At 39.0% G+C, this 8,325-nt stretch overlaps 1 non-coding gene across 1 annotated transcript; it reads right to left on the bottom strand.

Annotated features, from left to right (window-relative positions):
* Positions 1 to 7,807: 7,807 nt before the first annotated feature.
* Positions 7,808 to 7,911, bottom strand: LOC119618701 (small nucleolar RNA U13). Its single transcript, XR_005235072.1, has one exon. It is a non-coding gene; the product is annotated as a small nucleolar RNA U13 (small nucleolar RNA).
* Positions 7,912 to 8,325: the final 414 nt, after the last annotated feature.

Genomic DNA, 8,325 nt, shown 5'->3' on the forward strand with positions numbered 1-8,325 from the left:
GAATCTATAAATTACCTTGGGCAGTATGGCCATTTTCACAATATTGATTCTTTCTATCCATGAACATGGTATAATCTTCCATTTGTTTGTGTCCTCTTTTATTTCACTGAGCAGTGGTTTGTAGTTCTCCTTGAAGAGGTCCTTTACATCCCTTGTAAGTTGGATTCCTAGGTATTTTATTCTCTTTGAAGCCATTGTGAATGGGAGTTCATTCATGATTTGGCTCTCTGTTTGTCTGTTACTGGTGTATAAGAATGCTCGTGATTTTTGCACATTGATTTTGTATCCTGAGACTTTGCTAAAGTTGCTTATCAGCTTAAGGAGATTTTGCGCTGAGACAATGGGATTTTCTAAATATACAATCATGTCATCTGCAAACAGGAACAATTTGACGTCTTCTTTTCCTAACTGAATACCCTTTATTTCTTTCTCTTGCCTGATTGCCCTAGCCAGAACTTTCAACACTATGTTGAATAGGAGTGGTGAGAGAGGGCATCCCTGTCTTGTGCCAGTTTTCAAAGGGAATGCTTCCAGTTTTTGCCCATTGAGTATGATATTGGCTGTGGGTTTGTCATAAATAGCTCTTATTATTTTGAGATACATTCCATCAATGCTGAATTTATTGAGAGTTTTTAGTATGAAGGGTTGTTGAATTTTGTCAAAGGCTTTTTCTGCATCTATTGAGATAATCATGTGGTTTTTGTCTTTGCTTCTGTTTATATGCTAGATTACGTTTATTGATTTGCATATGTTGAACCAGCCTTGCATCCCAGGGATGAAGCCCACTTGATCATGGTGGATAAGCTTTTTGATGTGCTGCTGAATCCGGTTTGCCAGTATTTTATTGAGGAATTTTGCATTGATGTTCATCAGGGATATTGGTCTAAAATTCTCTTTTTTTTGTTGTGTCTCTGCCAGGCTTTGGTATCAGGATGATGCTGGCTTCATAAAATGAGTTAGGGAGGATTCCCTCTTTTTCTATTGATTGGAATAGTTTCAGAAGGAATGGTACCAGCTCCTCCTTGTACCTCTGGTAGAATTCAGCTGTGAATCCATCTGGTCCTGGACTTTTTTTGGTTGGTAGGCTATTAATTATTGCCTCAATTTCAGAGTCTGCTATTGGTCTATTCAGGGATTCAACTTCTTCCTGGTTTAGTCTTGGGAGAGTGTTAAGTGTCCAGGAAATTATCCATTTCTTCTAGGTTTTCTAGTTTATTTGAGTAGAGGTGTTTATAGTATTCTCTGATGGTAGTTTGTATTACTGTGGTGTCCGTGGTGATATCCCCTTTATCATTTTTTATTGTATCTATTTTATTCTTCTCTCTTTTCTTCTTTATTAGTCTTGTTAGCTAACGCATATACTTCTTAAGGACAGGTCTTAATCTATTGCCTAGATAAGCAAAAGAAAAAGCATATTTATATACCAACAGCTGTGAACCTGCATTTGGAAAAAAAGGTTACTTTCCTTTTGAAAATTTAATTGTGTTCAAGAGCACACAGTTAAAAGTTTACCAGTCATTAAATGCTTCAACCAGTTTAATTGCCTATTCAACTTGCAGGAAGGTTAATTTGGAAATCACATTGATTGACTGAAAATGATTAAAAACACACACACACACACACCCCCAAAAGCCTCATAACTGAGCATCACCAACTTATGGTTATAAACCTGGAAAGAACAAACTAGTTTCCATTTTACTTCAGTTAGAATTTACCCAGCACAAGTACTTTATTGTTTAAATATTAATGAGTGTGCTTAAATATTAAATAGAAGTCTCTGATTCTAGACATGCACTAAAACAAATTGAAATTGGTTTCTGAGTTGCAATATTACTATTCTCTTTGGAAACAAGCGAGAAAGGAAACTTAATGACAAAAAAAGTTACACTTAAGGATGTCCTCGAAGCCAGAAATAAACTATATACACTTGACATACACTCGATTCTGATACCTAAAAGTCTAGGGAATTGTATATAATTTGATTTATGAACTCAACTAAGTACAAACTTAGCAGTAACGTTTCTCATTTTTTTACTAAATGGTTGGGAAATACAAGTGAAACATACATAGGAAATATTATCTTCTCTTTTTGGAGATGAAAACTTTTTTTAGATTTTTTGGGTTTTGTTCTCTTCTGACATAAAGTTTGCATTTCAAACAGTACATTCATTGGATTTCCAAAGTTTAGTAATTACCTTTCATATTTTGGATCAAATAACATACTAATAGTTGCTAATTTGTCCACATCTTTTTTTATTAATTCTATTCTAATTTTAATAAACACTTTTTCTCTTTTCTCTGTATCTAAAATGTATATTCAGCCAGTGCCCCACATTTAATCATAAAATGAGTCATAGAATGAATATGAATAAATCACAGGGCTAGAAATAGAATTCTCCTATTTCAGTACAATTCAAGAAGAACTTCAACCATTTTGAAGTTTTATTTCAGGTCTAGCTAATTTCACAGTATAAGTGGTCTGGTCTGCATTTATTTATTGCCATAACCCTCAAAGTATGCTCGTTTTTAAAGATAGTAATGATTTTTCACAATATTCTTGTGCTGTGAGGCATTCCATTTTATCGACATACATACAAACATAAATTTATGTTCTACTTTTTAGCATTGGAACTAATTTATAAATCTTTCTTATTGCCTATGAAAATTTCCAAGGCATGCCAACTATATTTTTTAAGTTTACATTGATTTCCGTTGCACGGGTGGAAATGTTTTGATGCCACATTAGAAATGATGACTAATGGCTGGGCGCAATGGCTCACACCATAATCCCAGCACTTTGGGAGGACGAGGCAGGTGGATCACCTGTGGTCCTTGAACTCCTGTTCAAGACCAGCCTGCCCAACGTGGCAAACCCCAACTCTCCTAAAAATACAAAAAATTAGCTGGGCATGGTGGCAGGTGCCTGTAGTCCCAGCTACCGGGGAGGCTGAGGCAGGAGAATCGCTTGAACCTGGGAGGCAGAGGTTGCAGTGAGCTGAGATCACACCACTGCACTCCAGCCTGGGTGACAGAATGAGACACTGTCTCGGAAAAAAAAAAGAGAGAGAGAAAAAGAAATGATGACTAATGACACTTCTAGATCTCAATTACCAGCTAAATATCATGTGTTATATGTACAACAATATTGTAGACACTCTGAAAGTGGGGAAATAAGCTTATTTCCTTCAGATGCAGAAACTGTAAATGGGGGTGTATGAAATTCCTTTTTTTTTTTTTTTTTTTTTTTTTTTTTTTGCGACAAGGTCTCACTGCTGCCCAGACTGGAGTGCAGTGATGCAATCATAGACCGGAGGCCCATGGTGCGATCATAGACTGGAGTGTAGTGGTGTAATCATAGCTCAGTGCATCCACAACCTCCTAGGTTCAAGTGATCCTCCTGCCTCAGCCTCTCAGGTACTGAGACGACAGGTATGCGTGAGCATGCCCAGCTAATTTTTTATTTCTTGTAGAGACAGGGTCTCTCCTTGTTGCCCAGGCTGGTCTCAAACTTCTGGGCTCAAGCAATTCTCCTACTTCAGTCTCCCAAAGTGCTGCAATTACAGACATGAGCCACTGTGCTTGGCTAGAGTTCTTAATTAGGAACAGTTCTGTTATTCAACAGAGCAGAGATATTTAGGAATGAAAATGTTAAAAAATTAAGATTCATCTCAGACTTTATGGAGTAGTTGAAAATTGCACCTTTTTTTCTTTTTCTTTTTTTTGGAGAGAAAGTCTGGCTCTGTTGCCCAAAGCTGGAATGCAAATGCATGATCATAGTTCACTATAACCTCCAATTCCTGAGTTCAAGTAATCCTCCCACTTTGACCTCCTGAATACTTGAGACTACAAGTGCCCACCACCATGTGTGGCTAATTTTTTGTTTTTATTTTTGTACAGACAGGTTTTCACCATGTTACCCAGGGTGATCTCAAACTCCTGGCTTCATGTGATCCTCCCACCTTGTTCTCCCAAAGCACTGGTATTACAAGCATGAGCCACTGTGCCTGACCAAAAATCACATCTTTATCCCTAATTATTGTAAGACACAATTGTCACTAGTTATGACTAAACTATTAATGCCACAGGCTTATCCAAGACACTTTAAAGACAGAATACAAAATTTTTTTAAAAAAACCCATGACATACTAACTCTTCTCAAACAGGATATGCCTTAATACAGATTACACATCTATACGATTTTTCTTTTTTTTTTTTTTTTTTGAGACAGAGTCTCGTTCTGTCGCCCAGGCTGGAGTGCAGTGGCCTGATCTCCGCTCACTGCAAGCTCCGCCTCCCGGGTTCCCGCCATTCTCCTGCTTCAGCCTCCCAAGTAGCTGGGACTACAGGCGCCGCCACCTCGCCCGGCTAGTTTTTTGTATTTTTAGTAGAGACGGGGTTTCACCGTGCTCACCAGGATGGTCTCGATTTTCTGACCCCGTGATCTGCTCGCCTTGGCCTCCTAAAGTGCTGAGATTACAAGGCGTTAGGATTTTTCTTTTATTACAGCTTTTTGACATTTTAGTTTGAAAATAACTATTCAAATGACTATCCTTTCAAAGATTCAAAGTATATTTACTTTCATCAGGCACTAGCTTCAGTTCTTGAGTAAATGAATAGTACATTAAAAAAAAAAAGAGTAGGTATTATTAATAAAACAGTCCTTGCTGTGAAAAAGCATATTGCTTACTAAAGATAAAACACACATGAATCCTATTGATACAAGTGAGATTAGTATATGCAGGGTAACAAACACAGATGTGATCAATTTCAGTGGAGACCAGTAAAATCTTTATAGCCACAACAACACAAGTTGTTACAAGTTACTCAAACTGTGGAAGTGAGTGCTCCCAAGGCCAATGAAGAGAACAGCACAAGCAAAGGCACAGAAGCTTGAAGCACCATGTGCCTTAAGGGAACCTTAAGAGTGCTGGTGGGGATCGCCAGGGAATGGTGGGAGTAAGGAAAGAGGAGAGGGAGCAAAGACTAGGAAGGCTGGAAGAGGCCAGATGACCTGGAACCTTGAACCATGCAAAGGCTGAGCTGATAAGACTTTATGTTGTCTACTATTTGTTTTCAATATTTTGAAAATTATTTTTAAAATTGGAACTCCCTTTTCTAAGAAACACCATGTGAATCCAATATTTAAAAATATATATGAGCTCTGTTTGATTTTTTTCTGATTAGTGATGTTGAGCAGCACTTTTTCATATACTCATTGACCACTTATGTATCTTCTCTAGAGAAACGTCTATATTCAGATCTTCTGCCTATTTTAAAATTGAATTATGTGGAGCCCTTTTTTCCTATTTACTTGTTTGAGTTTCTCATATATTCTGGTTATTTATCTCTCACCAATTAAATTCTCACCAGAGTTAAAATGGTTTTTACCAGGGACATGCAAATGAAAACCACAATGAGGTATCATTTTACCCCAGTTAGAATGACTGTTATTACAAAGAAAAAAAAAAAAAAAGATACTGTGGAGACAGGAGAATGCTCATACATTGTTTGTTGGAACATAAATTAGTGCAATCACTATGGAAAAGAGCATGGAGATTCCTCAAAAAAGTACAATTCGAAGTACCATATGATCCAGCAATTCCACTGCAGCACATATATCCAAAAGAAAGGAAATCAATTTATCAAACAGTTATCTACACTCCCATGTTTATTCCAGCGTTATTCACATTAGCCAAGATATGGAATCAACCTATGTGCCCATCAACAAATGAATGGATAAAGAAAATGTGGTACATGCACACAATAAAATATTATTGAGCCATAAAAAGAATGGAAATCCTGTCGTTTGCAACAACATGGATGGAATTGGAGGGCATTACAGTAAGTGAAATAAGCCAGGCACAGAAAGACAAATATCACAGGTTCTCACTTATATGTGGGGCTAAAATAAATTGATCTTATGGAAGTAGAGAGTAAAATGACACTCAGAAAGGTAGTGGGAAGGGGAGATAAAGAGAGACTGGTTAATAGGAACAAAAATACAGTTAGATAGTAGAAATACAATCTAGTGTTCAGCAGCACAGCAGGGAGACTGTGGTTAACATTCATTCTTTGCATATTTTAAAATAACTAGAGGAGTAGATATGGAATATTCCCAGCACAAAGACAAGATCAATGATTGAGGTGGTGGATCTCTCAATTACTCCAGTTTGATCATTACACATTATATGTGTATATCAAAACATGACATGTGGCCAGGCACGGCGGCTCATGCCTGTAATCCCAGCACTTTGCGAGGCTGAGGCGGGTGGATCACGAGGTCAGGAGATCGAGACCATCCTGGCTAACGAGGTGAAACATCGTCTCTACAAAAAGTTAAATACAAAAAGTTAGCGTGGTGGTGGGCGCCTGTAGTCCCAGCTACTCGGGAGGCTGAGGCAGCAGAACGGCATGAACCCAGGAGGCGGAGCTTGCAGTGAGCCAAGATTGTACCACTGCACTCCAAGCCTGGGCGACAGAGCGAGACATTGTCTCAGAAAAATAAATAAATAAATAAATAATAAATAAATAAATAAATATGACATGTATCTCATAAATATGTGCAACTTAAAGACCTGTTTCAAATGCTTATCACATAAATAAATACAAGCACTCATGCAAAGAGTAGGCACCTTGCTTTTTGAATGTTGGGAATAGCATGTTCATTCAGCCCTTAGCCGCCAGAATAAAAGCTTTTATTCTTCCTTTTATAGATAATATGAAGAAGTGCTGGCACCGGAGGAGAATGTAGCAGGATGAGAAAACTTATTAACAATGCATATCCCTATCCCCGCCTAGAATAGACCTGCTTTTGTTTACCGGATCCTGAGAATGAGGTTGGGTGGGTGTGATGGACAGTGAAACCTGCTAGGAGATTCATTACTCTTTCGAACTCTAGAGTTTATGCTTTGCTTACATTATTTAAGCTTAGCATTAAAGTTGATGCTGGTAACAATATTGCAGTTTGTTAGATACTGCGTGGAAAAGGAAAGGAAGAAAGAAAGAAAAAGGAAGAAAAGCTATTGAGATTGGGAAGAAGATGTTTGGGAAAGAAAAACATTAAGAATCCTTATGTCTAATGAGGATTTTGCCTAAATTTCTGCTGTGTGGTGTGTGATATGGCATCTTCTTTTTCTCTCTGCAAAATGTTCAGTAAACCATCTATTTCTTATCACTACTTGATGGAGTTTCGCATGTTTTATGGGAGACTTCTCCAAGTGCTGGAAACAACTTCCATGTGAGTGAGGAGCCAAGTTGGAGGCTCGTCCAGAACCCTCCACAAGTGAGTCTCATAAGGATGAGTGGTTTACAGCTTATCCTGAAATCCACCTCTCTCCCACATTAACCTACTACGTAGACTACAAGTCAAAGCTGGTTTCATCCCTCCTCTAGCCTGTCTGGCTACTGGTGTCAGACTAATATCAAGTGTTTGAGCCAGGGATGGTGGTGTGTGCCTGTAGTCCCAGCTACTCAGGAGGCTGTGGCCAAAGGATCACTTGAGGCTAGGGGTCCAAGGCTGCAGGGAGCTATCATCACATCTGTGAACAGACACTCCATTGCAGCCTGGGTAACACAGTGACTCTCTGTGTCCCCTCTGCTCCGTGTGTGTGTGTGTGTGTGTGTGTGTGTATGTGTGTTTGGACAGCCATCACCGACCAGAAGTCATTTTGAACATCGGTACACTAGTTCCTCTTCAGGACCTGTAAAATTGACCTACACCAAGAATAATAACTCTTAGAGCTATAGGCTCATATTTCTTTTAACCAGAAAAGTTCTAGATGCTTAATGTATTAATGGATTAATGAGGTACCAGCAGAGTCATGTGCTGATGTCCTAAGAAGGTCTGAGGCTGGCACATTTCACATATTTGTGTGAACACCCAATCATCATGCTCATGAACTACAAAAGGATCCGGGGCAAAGTTTCTTTCTTCCTTTTTTTTTTTTTTTTTGGAGACGGAGTCTCGCCCTGTCACCCAGGCTAGAGTGCAATAGTGCGATCTCAGCTCACTGCAAGCTCCACCTCCCGGATTCAAGCGATTCTCTTGCCTCAGCCTCCTGAGTAGTTGGGATTACAGGTGCCCACCACCAGGCCTGGCTAGTTTTTGTATTTTTAGTGGAGATGGAGTTTTGCCATGTTGGTCAGGCTGGTCTCAAACACCTGACCTCAGGTGATCCACCCGCCTCAGCCTCCCAAAGTGCTGGGATTACAAGCGTGAGCCACCGTGCCTGGCAGGGTCAAGGTTTTAAGGCTTGTTACTTTTGTGTTTGACAGGTAAATAAAAAGGAGAGCCAACTCATGTGTCTGAAGAAGAAAGAACAAGTC

Source organism: Chlorocebus sabaeus, chromosome 2, assembly GCF_047675955.1.
Source record: "Chlorocebus sabaeus isolate Y175 chromosome 2, mChlSab1.0.hap1, whole genome shotgun sequence".
In the NCBI taxonomy this organism is placed as follows: Eukaryota; Metazoa; Chordata; class Mammalia; order Primates; family Cercopithecidae; genus Chlorocebus; species Chlorocebus sabaeus.